Raw genomic sequence first — 14,299 nt, 5'->3', positions numbered from 1 at the left:
GGGTGAATTTGATGAAAGAGAGAAGCGTTTTCTGTTCCTTCCAAAAGCTTCTCTCTTTACCTCCATCCATCATTACAGCACTGCTTGGATTTAAGCTTTCAAGGTTTTTTTCAGCCATTATGTTAGCTCTTCAAATTCAGTACTAGATTTGGATTGGAATAATGGATTTTACTGGAATAACCATCCACATATGTATGTCTGCACATACATATATATTGTAGGCTGACACGTATGCTTGATCTATGTTGATTAAAGAAGAAATAAGTGAGTCTGATAAAGCATTTCAAGGTAAGACTTAGGACAGCAGAAGTATAGTTGTCTACCCTAGTGACATCCAGCATGAGATGAAGAAATTAATTTATTTCAGAAATGTACTGGAAATAAGATTTCCATTTGGGGCCATTAATATCAAGCACCATCAAAGATGGAAACAACCAATTTTGATATATGCTCCCAAGCAGGCAAAGTCAGTTAATCATGTACTATCTGAACTCTAAACAACTATTAATATATAGAGTTGCAAAAACATTATTATATACAGTGTCTCACATTTCCAACATGCTGTAAATTACAAAGAAAAAATACAAAATGCCTCTCCTTTCTGATGACTGCATTATTCCTTTAGGAGTTTCTAAGTCAGGGATTGGTGGGCAGGACTTTGCAATATAAACAGCTTCACTGAACCATGCGGAAGGAATGCACAAGTTATTTGAATCACAGGCAAGTTTATCTTTATTTAGGTTAGTTATGATATCTTATGTTTTTGATAGGATTTAGAGTCTTAGCATCCCAGGAGCCTTACTCTCCCCTGCCACCTCGTCAGCCATGCACAGGGGCACCCATGAGCTCTCCCTACCCCCTCCACAATTCCTTTAAGTGGGGGTACATGTCAGAGGAGATCCCCCATGCTCCCTGCACCACACCACAGCAGCACACATGAGCAGCAGGTTGCTTGGGCACCACCTGCTGCCTACATAGTAATTCCCTGTCCCGTTTCAAGAAGCATTGCATCTGTTGCATCAAGCTGGTATATGGCACAAATAAAGTGGCAAACGTGCTGAAAAACACCTACAGATCAACACTGGGTCCTAGAACCCAGAAGAGATATGAGGAGCATTTCTACTGATTTGTGTTGTAGGAAAATCCTGCTAATAGTGAGTGGGGGACTGAAAGGTTCAGGAGTTTCCACTGTGCCCTATAAAACTGTTCCCAGGACTACAAGTATATTCCTTTCATTTTTTTTCTCCACATCTGTGTCTGCATTTTAGCTCATACAAAAAGCTTTCCACATTGCCTAAACAGGCTGACATGAGACCAGAGGAACCCTGCACACCACCAATCTCACCCGTAAGGATCAGGCACCTGTGGAACATACATAACTTTGTTTAACATACGCCTCTGCACACACACAGAGGTGCCTCTGGGTCAAACCCACCAAGGAAAATTGGTTTCCAGTTAGCATCTGCAAAAGCAATGTGGAAATAATCATAGTAGCGTGTTAATTTCTCTGTTACATACTTTTCAAGATATTTTAACCAAAACAGGCCTTATCTTCATCTCTGGGGAACCATTTTTAGCAACAATATTTAGCTATTATTTTTCCAAACTGCCCAACCTTTTTGAAGCAGTATAATTTCAATACCTTCTTGTGGTACTGATTTAAGCGTGTCGTCACTCATTTCTAAACAAGCCCAGGGTTTTTCTGAAATTTTAAGAACAATCACTATATAAACTCAACTACTATAATCATGATTATTTTACAAGGTTAAATAAAAAACAGATCTGTTGATCTCTTTGGATTCAGGGTTCTGATTGCTGCTAATCCAGAGCAGGAACTGTAACGCAGCACTTCACATTATGGTGCTTTAAAACCCGAGTCCTAAAAATCGCAGTCTCAAGAATTATTTGTTTTGTTTTCAAATGTATTCATAACTTCTAAAGATAAAGACGTTTTTTAAAAAATAGATCCTGAGGTAACCTTAGGTTTGCCATGGCTATACTCCTACTGTCTGACCATGCTGCAAGGCCATGTTTAAGATTAAATGCAGTTAGCACCATAGCAGGCTAGATACCTGACCAGGAAAATACAGAATTAACGCTGAGTGCTACCAACTCCGCATTTTACCTCTCTTGCTATTTCAGTTTACAACCATGTTTTGTTCAGAGGTCATCAGTTACAGTTCCTCATTGTAAATCTGCAATAATCCTCCTTTTCAAATCAGTAAGTAAGCTCAGGTCTGGTCTAGGCTTGAGGTTAGCCCCACCTTAACCAGAACAAACCAGAACCCCACTCCCACACTTTTGGGTAGTGATGAGAGCCCATAACAGGAAAATCTTAACTCCTCTCCTTGCCCTGAACCCTCTCCTTCCCAGTGACTCTCTTCATTTCCAAACTCCTCCCGCAATCTCATTTCCAGTTTCGGACTTTGGTATAAATACCAATAACCACCTGTCCCCCATGGCTGACAGGTACACTGCAACCTTCCCTCTTCCTCTGGCTTCTCGAAACCCACTCTTCTCCATTACCCACTTTTACTTATGGCTCATCATCACTTCCATACCTGGCCAGCAGGGGAAACAGAAAGCATTTCCAAAATGTTAAAGCAAACACAGATAACTATTGGGAAAAAATTATTTAAGAGCACACCTCTTCCATTTACAACACCAGTATTCCTTCCAAACTGACACTGCAATACCCTCACAGACCTAGCTGCATTAGTGCCCATCAACATAAGCTAAGCTTGCCAAGGTAAGCCCTGAAAATAAATCCACTAATGCAGGAGGACAGGGGTTAGCATTGAAAACCTCCTTTCACTTCCTTAGTTATCTTCTCCCTTGTCACCTCCAGCGACAGCGAGCAGCTAACAGCAAGCAGTACACTGAACTCTAACCCATTACACATCTTTCAAAATTGCTTAAATCTCAAACAGCATGTCTGCACTCGTCAAAATTAAAGCAGAAGACTTTATTAAGAGAGAAGCAAAACCAGCTAGTCTTCCTGACCAGAAAAGAAAGCAACAAAAAATAACCATGAAAACCAGTGAAGCAATGCCAAGCCCTGTTTTGAACAAAAGATAAACCTTCAAGTCTTCTCAACTGAGCTTTGGGTATATCGTATAGCAAATTGTAAAAACTGCCTAATTTTTCAAGCTCCGGGCACCGCAGTTTGTATCTCCAGAGGTTTTGATTCATGTAAGAATGATATGACACTTCAGTGTTCTCAGACACAACTTACAATGTGGTCTAAACTAGAAATTCCCATCTTCGTAACAAAGTCAACCTTGGCAGAAGATACAGAGAAATTATTGCAATTGCATGCAGAGTAACAATGTTAGAAATACACTCAAATGCACCATAATATTCCATCTAGAATTATACCTTCAAGGCCTGTAAAACCCAGGTAATTATATTTCTCCTCTTCTGTTACACAAATTAGAGAGTATCCACCTCTTGGACAAACCTGAGTTTGAAACCTCATTTCTAGTTCTTCATGTGCTTTGAGAAACTGACTTTACTGAAAATGTTTTCAATGTAACAGTGTAATTATATTACATATACATACACAGACACATATATATACAGAATCTGAGAATTCTTCACAACTAATGGCAAAAATAAATTTCACATAGGACTGGTTAAAAACAAAAAGCATGTTTTAAAAAACAGTATTATTCATTTATGTCCAGCACATATGCTCACAGAAAAGTAGTATGTTTTGAAGTACTGCAACTTCTATTTTCTGTACCCAACTCCTTTAAAACAAATACTGTATATTTGAGACCAAGAAGAACAAGCAGCAAACTGTGCCAAATAAGCTGTAGAAAAAAAAAACAAACAAACGAACAAAAAAAGACAACCAACAGGTTCTTAGAAACAAACAAATATTCTTTGCCCAGAAAACACGTTTATATTATTCACCTGACAACTCTCCAATTGGTGCCCCACCAAAATAGAGACAGAAGAAGGTGCTAGCATCTCTTGTTACCTTTGAATGATCAGTACATAAATTATGCTGTTATGCACATTAAGACTGTTTTAGGCTACACTTAAAAAAAAAAAAAAAAAAAAAAAAAAAAACCTGCTTGCTTTTCTGTAACATAGTAGAGCAAAAAGAAAAGAACATGGTAAATAGAAATAGATTAAAATATCACATCTTTCTGTCTGTTTTAGTGTGTGTTTTAGACAGAATACACTAACAGCTCTGGAGCCAGTACGGCATCAAGCTAACCAACGTTTTAAACCATTTCATCTAAGCACAAGCCTCCATTCACGTATTTTCGCAAAACACTTCAAATTAATTGATTTAATTTTGCAAGTTTTCCCCTCTAGCAACAAACAGGCCTTTGTTTTGCCTCTTCTCTTCTACATTAGTAGCAACAGCACTGGTAAAAATACAATGAAAGCTGCAACAGCTGGGATAAAAAAAAAAAAATCCCTCATTTTTTTAAATAGCAAGATGTCTGGACTGGCAGAAGCTTGCGAGCATCAAAATAACAGCCTTGTGTGTGTATACATACACACACACACTCTCTCTCTCTTGTATATAAAACCCACTCTCCGGTTCTAAAAGCCAAGAATACTGTTCTTAAAGAGGGAATCTACCACAGAAGATTTTTGTATTTTGATTCTCACCTTTCTCTCACGCTCTGTTTTGATTCAGAAAAAGAATTATGTATGCTTACACAAATGAAAATATTTAGTAAAAGAAAATCATTTTCAAAAGCCAGAACACGCAGTTTTTCTCTAGGAACAGGGGTCTTGCTTTCTAGTGGAGAATTCTTCAACTCAGCAGAAAGTCTTCCAGCTGCTTTTACATGCTTTTTCCTACAGGCAAGTTACTCGCAACGGTGTGCAGACTAAAGCCCCAGCACACGTGGGACAAACCAACTGCACACACAAGTCGGTTATACACAACACCTAGATCGCCAGCTGGGGACTGAGCTGCTCCATGGCTGTAGCAGACAGGCTGCTGCAAGAATTCCCAGGGAAGATTCTAGTCTATATATAGTGGAGAGGTCATGAACTTTCTTTCTTTGGTAAGACACGGAGCAAGATCTACCGGCTGCAAGCTACAGATAAAGCTGGCCAGGGGCCTTTGCTATCTTCGAAGTAGGCAGCATTTCCTACTCACAGCCCCATACCCCTTCAAAACTTAAGGGAGGAGGGGAAGAAAATCAAAGTTTTGCTGGATTTTTGTGCACCAGTGCTGAAGAAAAGGGAGAGGCAAGAAACTTATTCATTTAGCCCTCAATTTAAAAACCAGACTGTTTATACGAGTAGATGTAATAGATCGCATGGCCATAAAGTGGGTGGGGGGACACAAGCAGAGCACACGCACAGCAGCGCAGGAGGGATTACACTCACTCGGCTGTTGTGAATCACACAGTGAGTCACAGTAACACCCTCAGCTAGGCCAAACTTCTGTTCCAGTTCACATGCACAGATTTCATCAGGTTTGCACTGAGCAGTAAAATTCAGCCCTAATAACATTTTATTTCGCTTGTACCTGTTCAATCCTTCCTATTTTCTAAAAGGCTGATTTCATTTCACACTGTTCTTTTACACAGCATGCAGGTTGTTACCCTAGGAATGCAGTTCCCTTTCTGTACAACACGAAAATTAGCAATAAAGTAAAATTTCACCATTTGAAAGAAGAGAAATATTTTAGACAGCTTAGAGTTACTAGGAATCCTCACCCATAGGAGAAAGTTTTCTTAAATGCAAGCTTCTTGAAAACCAAATTTGAAGTAAAAAAGTCAGGTTTTGTAAAGCTTTCATTTTCTAGGATATACACCAGTGTCAGTGATTAAGACATCTGACATCTGAGTTGAAAGAGATGAGGCTCCGTGGAATGCTCTGCAGAGTGTGAGCTTGCTGGGTGAACCTCCTACTTCCCAGCTAGGCATCCTGCCCCACAGAGACTCCATCTCCGAGACAGCCCTCTCATGTATTTTAGGAAATAGTTTTTACAAAAGCTGCCTCTTGCATTGAAATGCCGTAAAAAACTGACTTATTTTCATACAACAGAAAATTAATTCCCTAGCTAGTTCTATTACTTAAAACCACAGTGGTTTCAAAATTTACTTAGTTTTAGGGAAAAAAAAAAAAAACAGTCTTGGACTCAAAACTTTCAGACCTCTCAAGCTCATACAAAACATTCTTTTCAGACTGAGTATATCAGATAAGATCAAACATAATACTGTGATAGTCAAACATTCTCCTAAATTATAAAGACAGGGGGAAGGAATATATATTCTCTCTGGAATTTTTCATGCTTCCTATGAGAAGTATAATCTCATTTTACATACGATAGAACATACTCAAGCTGTTCTCTGCACTGGTCTGTAAATAAGAGTAAAAGCAGACATGTTTATGCTATTTATTAATCCAGAACAAGCCATATATTGTAACATGAAACAAACCAATTTGAATTTAGCACACTGATATTTTAAAATTACTTATACCCTCATAACACATTAAATGTAATAAAAATTCTTGTACTTTAAATTTTAAAATCAATCTTAGCTGGATGACTCATTTATAAACATTTTAAAGAAATTTTAAAAGAAAATACTTCCTTGAAAGTATTAGTAGTCCACCACATGGCCTTTGATAAGCTACACATCTCTTTCAAGTTCCACCGGGAAAAGAGCATGTCTTCAAAATAGCTACTCTTCCAAACAAACAAACAAAAAAGTGCTTAAGCTTTCATACTCACATGTGCTCAAAAGACCAAGGTTACACTGCAACAATTAAGATCAATATATCAATGACATACATCAGAAATAGTTCCATAAGTAATTATGTCTGCATATGTTACTCTGTACAGAATTATTCAGGATGCAAAATTTGGACCTTGGTCACAAATGAGAAAGATGCCTGTATTTTGATTCATAGCACCATCTTGATCAAAAAGGATAAAAAAAAATTCCCAATTACTTTCGCTTTAGGACTGTCAAACCTCAAAATCCAAAGACATTTAACTGCAAACCTTTACTCTGAGCTCACCTTTTTTGTGTGCATCAAAAACACGCGAGGCTATAGGTGCTTACTGAAAATGTTTAACTGAAACAGAGTTAAGGTGGGGTGCCCAGAGCACACCCAGCTCAGCTCAAAGGTGCAGGCAGCAGAACTGCAGCTGAGCAGCAGCATGGGCAGTGCTGGCAGCGCTGCCCATGACGTTGTGGTGATGCAGAGGAGAAGCTCAGTGAGATGTCCCCCTCTTCCTCCACTCACAGCTTATTACTGACGTTGCCACAGTAGCTAGAGATTTCAGTGGGAACCAGAGTCCTGCTTTCCCAGAGATGGACCATCTGCCTGGAAAAACTTACAGCTCATAGCTGATCTACTTGAAACTATACTGACCTACCTGACTGAATTTCCTAAAATTCATTTAATTATTTCCAGGTCAGATTGCATGTGGACAGGGGTGTCCCACAAGTAAGAGGTGCCCATAACCTGTCAATACAAAGTTAGCTACTTTTAATTTTAGAACAGGCATATCCATAGCCGCTTTTGGTGCAAGCTCAATGAAATGAGAAACACCTCTCGTCACCTCTGATGGGGCTGAAGTACAGCCTTCATGCCTGTTACACTGCTTGCATTGCATGGCAGACGGGCTCTCTCCCCTCGCTTCTCTCTTTATTTGCTCCCCTGGCTGCCTCTGAAGCCAAAAGAAGAAAACAAAAGAGGCTTCAGATGAGAAATAAACATTAGTATACCCTACCCAGCAGTAGTAGAGTTTGGGGACATTACACAAACCAGTGCCATTGCAGCCCCTTCAAAACCTGGGGGGTTTGTCCCACACCAAGAAGCCTTAAGAGCCTAAATTCTATGGATGAGCCATAGGTTAGCTGGGGCAACCAGGAAGGAGGGCAGAGGATGCAGTTCAGTGGGTGATGTTCAGCCAACTTTTCAAGATGCGCAGAAGCACCTTCAAGCACAGTACAGAAAAGTCACAGGAAGAAGAGGAAGGAAAATGGGGTCCCAACAGAAGTAGTCATTACTAACAGATATCTGTCCTTTAAAGAAAAACTCACCATCATTTCAGCCAAACTCTGGAAAATACAGTTTGTTTTTGGACTTAACTCACAGCTAAAATTTCCACAGTGCAGTTCAGACACAGAGGAGATAACTGTAGGGTTTTGTGCAATTAGCTTGTATTTAGTTTTAGAATACTTCTGCCTGCATAAGTCTGTTTCAAATCTTAAAGGCAAAAGGGAAAGGTTACCCAAAACTTCTGTTTCTTACATTCTCTTTTGATTACAGGCTAAAGCCAAGAGACTGTCCTGAGAGGCCAAGATAAATGTGTAACCACATAATTGGTCTGGCACAAATGGCACTGAAGTCATGAGAAATACCCTCAGCTCCAGAGAGATTCTGCCTGTGCTTGAGCACCACATTAAACTCCTGTTTACTGTTTGCCCAAAAAGCCATATACACATGCCACAGGAATGTTTTGTCAGGCTCAGGCAGTGATGGTGGACATCGAGACTCCATTTCTTCCAAGACAGCTATATAGCACAACTGCATTGTTCTTCTTGCTCACCCTCAGAAAGCACTTTAACTTGCCACAGAGGTACAGCCTACGAACTTTAGAGGAGGAAGAATCTCTTCTCTGGCACAAACAAAATGAAATTAAAAAAACATTATCTGTATATAAACCTGCTGGTTGAGACCTAACATGAAGGGAAACCTCCTGTATTCCCTTCTCCTGCCAGAAGTCCCTGGGGTCCGGAGACGTAGACAAGGAGGGTGCTTAATGGTGGCACTTGATGATCTTAAAGGTCTTTTCCAACCTAAACAATTCTATGATTCTATGTTTTATTCTAGCGAAATTCTTGCATGGTATGTCCTTACAATGGGCCAATGTTAACTAACATTTGCAAAAATTTTGAACTTTAAGTACACAAGAAGCACTCAGGAAGCAAAGTAAATATACAAACTTCAGAAGTACATTTGATTCCTAACCCATGGGATGAGTAAAGAGGAAAATTATCATTCTGCTATAAAGCAGGTATTGCAGTGTGATACATGGCAGTTGGCACATTTGAGTAAGTAATGAAAGCATGTCATTATACGTAAAATGTCTATATAACAGCAAGCTCATTAGTTTATATGACTCCCCCCTCCTTCACCAAATGAAAGCAGATTCTGTTTACATCAGAGGACACCTAACAGGAAATTCGGACATATCGCACATGACTTTGGGGACAGCAGGGATAAATTAAGGAATTTCAGTGTAGTATTATAACGCAATGCAGGACAGAAACAATTGGAGGTCATATGTGATGTTCCCCACCACAACAGTACTGCCTGCCCCTGGAAAAACGTCACTGCAAAGGTCCAAGCTACCCACATGTTCGTTTTTCTTTATATACATTTTTGTTGCTTATTCTGTTCCTGCTTATGCTGATAAAAGCATCTTGATTACTGTGGTTGAATTAATACTGGAAAATGTTTTGGTTTTTTTTAAAAAAAAAACAATAGACAGATTATTTTGTAATTCATGATAAAGATTTTTTTTCCTGGCTACTTTTGGAAAGCAGAAGGGAGAACAGAGGCACACTTAAGAACGCAGTAGTTACCTGTCAGTCTTCAAAACAAAATGCTAATGCTGACACACTTGGGGTAATTTATTCATGCCCCACCACAAGCGGCAGCCTGGCCTGGCCTCCTGGAGCAGGCAGCACAGTGACTGCAGGGATGGGGAAGAGGAGCTGCAACAGGGCTGCCCCAAGCCAGAGGGGATGGAGGGGAGGTGGATGTACCGGACAGGAAAGTACATTCCCCTCAGGATAATATGGCATCAGCAAGGCTCAGATCACAACCCAGAGATCCCACTGGATGAGACATGGCTCTCCAGACACCTAACGCTGACCCATAGCCAACGCAGCCTACCCCTAGGGGTGCTGTGACAGGGGCCCCTGGGAATACAAGCACATTAAGAAAGCCCGTGTCCTCAGGCCTCCCCCAGCTCTGCTCCTACATCCCCTCAGTACGACCTGGGTCTGTCTTTTTGCTGTTTCTTGTCTCCTCACTTGGTTTTCACATGCCCTGCAGGTGAGTGGCTCCCAAATGCTGCCTGTGCGGCAAAGCGACGCACACCAGGGAAAGTGACACCGGCAGTAGCAACGACTCAGGTTGGCTTTAACAGCTATCAAGTAGCCTCAAATTCAACCAACTGGCACTTTGTCCAACAGTACCAATAGCCCTCAGTCTGCTGGATGGTAACTGCTATTCCTCCCGCCGAAGCCAGCGCCCTGGGACCTCAGGTAAACAAAAGCAATAAGGCACAGAGGCCTCCTCCATTCTGCCATGGGCTATCACAAAACATACAAGGGACGACAGGAAGCTCAGCAGGCAATTTCACTGTAGGTTGGCAAAGGGTAACAAGATCCTTCCCAACTTCCTCCTCTCTCCCATTGAAAAAAAAAAAAAAGTCTAAGTTACATAGGGTTTTCCAAGCCCTCTACCACGCAAGGCGTACAACCATGCAGACCAAGGAAAAGTCACCACAGCAGAAATCATGGATGCATACTACCTGTCTCTGGGGGAAGAACAAACCCATATGCCACAGCCACCATAAACCAGGTGACCATAGATCACCAGGCCACAAATGGTCTTCAATATGTTCAGAAATACACTGCCCAAATACTATGCTGCTACTGAGCAGCCATTTTTAGACACTGCATCCCCACCACTCACCAGAGTCCTTCCCAACAGGAGTCATTCCCAATAAAATGCACTGTTGAGGCTTGCAACATGAATCCACAACCAGCTCCTTACATATCATACTGGAAAGTAAGAAATGCAGAGGGGAAAGGCAGTCCGCCTAGGCAGGGTTAAGGAAGACCAGCCAGTGATGATGTCCACCCCATTATTTCAATGATCCTTAAGACAAAACACCCCCCAACCACCCGAGTTCCAATGTTCCCTCTCCTGCCAACACCACATGCCCAAGCCAGTCACACCTGCAGCAGCCTTTGGGCATTCACCACATACATACCAAAGGGCTCCAGCATCTCTGTCACTTCACGCAGAGCCCTTCAAATGTTCTGACCAGCTGTGATGAAACCTTGGTCATCTGGCAAACAGGCATTACACACAAAAAAAAAACCAAACACAAAAAACACCCAAAACAAACAACTACACATTTTGCAAGAAACCTTGCAGGAGAACACTATCCTGCTCTGGTAACTTACTTACTTTGTTGATATTGCAATATCTTAAATAATAAACAAAAATGTAACAAAAGCAGAAATAGTAGCCTCTTCTAGAAAACGATGTTTTTGTTTTAAACTGAAATGGACAGTCAAATGACAGGACCCATCAAATTAAGATTTCAAAGGAAATTAAGCAAGTACTCCGCAATGATGGGAAGTGAATCTGTGGACAAAGCAAATAAAAACATTTTGTCTGCTTTGCTCCAACTCTTAAAGTATTATTAATGTGGCTTTCTCTGTGTACACAAATTTTAAAGATAATTATGTTCTGAAAATGCTTACCAAAAGAATATCTGATTTATTGGAGTCTTTAAAATAACAAAGGTTAGCCAGAGAAATGTAGCTATTGGTGCATTAAAATGCAGCTACTGCTGCACAGCGAAGAAAACTGTTCCATACCCAAGAATTTAGCTGTTACATCATGTAACACGGAAACCACGACAAAAATGACAAAAAAACCAACATGAATGTAAGCTAGCTTCCTCAATTAGCCAAGTTCACTGGGTAAGACAAAGAAAATCCTATTTTATAACAAACTAGACTTTGCCTTCAGTAGTATTTCACAGATTTCATCCCAGTCTGGCCACTCAAAATGAACAGGGAACCTGCAGGGCCAAGGCACTGCCCTCCTCTGCGAGAAGCACACGCACAAACACCCAGCCTGTGCTTTAGCTTCTGGCATTACGGGTTTCTGGTCTTAAAAACTTCTGCAGATTTTTGGTACTTTTTTTAATGTGTATATTTTTAAATAACCAGCCTGGATATCTCATTCTGTTTCTTGTATCTAGAACTTACAAACCAGAAGTAAACAGAGCTTACTACAGGCGTAAATAAAACCCCAGTAAATATCCACAGTCCAGAGACGCTGGACTGTGAATACAAACACCTCACTGCAAGTGCAGTTTCAAGTATGACAGCATGGACAAGTAAAGGAAATATAAAGATAGGCAACAGCCAAGTGCTACCTCTGTTCTTCATATTTCCTTCTGTTCCCCACGGGTGTTTTCTTTAGGATAAAATTATGCCTTTAATTAAAATCCTGGTGCATCCACATATCATACTGTTACATTTACAGGCCTTGTACTGCATCCTAACTCAGGTTTGTTTTCACTAGCTTGCATTTTAAACAAGCTTAGCTTTTTTTTATTTTTTTTTTTAAACGCTTACGATTAATCAATTCTTCTTGCAGGAATCAATGATATGCATTCCACTTAAGTGGGCTCAGACTTCCCTTCCTGGTGTCCCTCAGTGCACATTTGTACTCACCAGTGTATCATTTCAAAGTGCAGAGCTTTAAGAAAGGAAGCTCACTCCGAAACACTGACCATTGTCCAGAACTGGTGCCAGAAACCCTCTACAATGTGCTGCAAAAAACTGCTCTGCAGCAGCCACGTATATTCTGCACTCTCTTCCATTTTCTGCAGATTTCTGCCTCCATTAAGAACACACTATTCACTTGCTAGCAAACTTAAGTACATGCAAACAATTTTTCTTCATTATTATATTTATTTCACTGTTTTTTTGACTGAAAGAAGTTTGTATTTTTAAAATCTGGAAGAAAAACTGTGAGCAAGTCTCCCCTTTACTGCCTCCCAAGAACATGCCTCCCTTACGGGGGGGGGGGGGGGGGGGGGGGTGCGTGGGAGGGGATGGATGGATACAGTGCAAGTAGAGAGAGTAGAGGAAGGTATGGGGAATGCATGCTTGGGGTTTTTGGTTTTGCTTTTGGGTGTTGTTTTTTATTGTGTTTCTTTTAAACATATTTTTATTATTATTTTAACTTCACAGCTATCCTCAAGTGTCAGAAGATTTAGAAGAAAAACTTAATTCCTCAGTGAGAACAGAGCTTGAGCAGTAGACATGGGAATACCTGCTTTTCATTTCAAAGTACATTTAGCATAATGCTGTACAAATATAGTAAGAATTGCCTCTCAAGAACTCTAGAGAACTCTGTTCTAATGAAACGGGCAGGACGCTTAGTGCCTTCTGTTGTGAAAGCATCTGATGGGAATACCGCTACTGGAAAATCTGGAGCAATACTCTCATTTTTATAACCTCAAATGAGAAGAATTTTGCAGTATAAGTAAAACATCACAGAAAAAGTAATTTTTCATTAAATCTTGTGCTTTCCATAAGCTTACAAAAGCTTCCAATATTAGGCATTCTTATAAATGCTGCACATCTCTGTTACCTAAATGGCTACGTTTACTAAACAGATATGGTACCAGTGAAAAAGCGCATGCGATGCTCACAACACATGACAAACTTTAAATGAGCACCTATACCACCTGCTGCAAACACCAATACTCTTCAGTGCTGCCCATGACTTAGGGGAGCACAGACATGCAAGAAGCTGCTCTGGGCACCAAACATCAAACACACCTGCAAACACAAGCAGGGTGGCGACACTCTGAAGCCTTCCAACAGAGCAGCTCAGAATGGTGGAGTGGGGAGAACAGACAGGGCTGCAGTCCGGGACAGGGCAAAAAATAAAGGAGCGCTGCTGGGGCCACGACGAACGAACCAACACACCGTGCCCAGGGAGGCCAGAGGGGCCACTGCTAAAGCAAAGACCACCTGAGTGTGCACAGGGCCCCAGAGAAGACAACGCACCACTTACTGAGCTTCCTCAGTAGACAGGAACCTCTAAAGGCATCTGCTTTGCAATACAGTTCTTTGTCGGTCACTACAAGTTTCTTCACAACCTGTTTCAGGAGTAGTTAACAGAAACCAGCAGTACAGTAGGACACACAAGGCTGCAGACACAGGCCTCTCAATCAAGATGCATATAACAAAGCAATGAAACACACACAAGCGTAACCTTAATGCTATCAACATCTGCCTCAACAGATTTTAAATAGGCTTCTGAAATTACCTGCAAATTTTGGCACACAATACAACTTCAGTAAAACAAACCTTACTACTCCATGGAAAGGATATACCAATTTTTGTTTATTTTCAGAAGTATCTCCCGAAGTTTTTTATTAGTTGAAATAGCAATCTCCCCATAACCGAAGGCTACTACAGAATTTACAGCTTCACTGGAAAAAACGAAAAGTCACACCAGAAAAAGT

At 40.7% G+C, this 14,299-nt stretch overlaps 1 protein-coding gene across 19 annotated transcripts in view; it reads right to left on the bottom strand.

Annotated features, from left to right (window-relative positions):
* PARD3 (par-3 family cell polarity regulator) overlaps window positions 1-14,299 on the bottom strand; it is a 458,069-nt gene that overhangs the window by 416,085 nt on the left and 27,685 nt on the right. The window lies entirely within an intron of this gene.

This window comes from Falco cherrug, chromosome 4 (genome assembly GCF_023634085.1).
Source record: "Falco cherrug isolate bFalChe1 chromosome 4, bFalChe1.pri, whole genome shotgun sequence".
NCBI lineage: Eukaryota > Metazoa > Chordata > Aves > Falconiformes > Falconidae > Falco > Falco cherrug.
The sequence above is the reverse complement of the archived record's forward strand: the minus strand, read 5'-3'. Positions and strand labels throughout refer to the sequence as shown.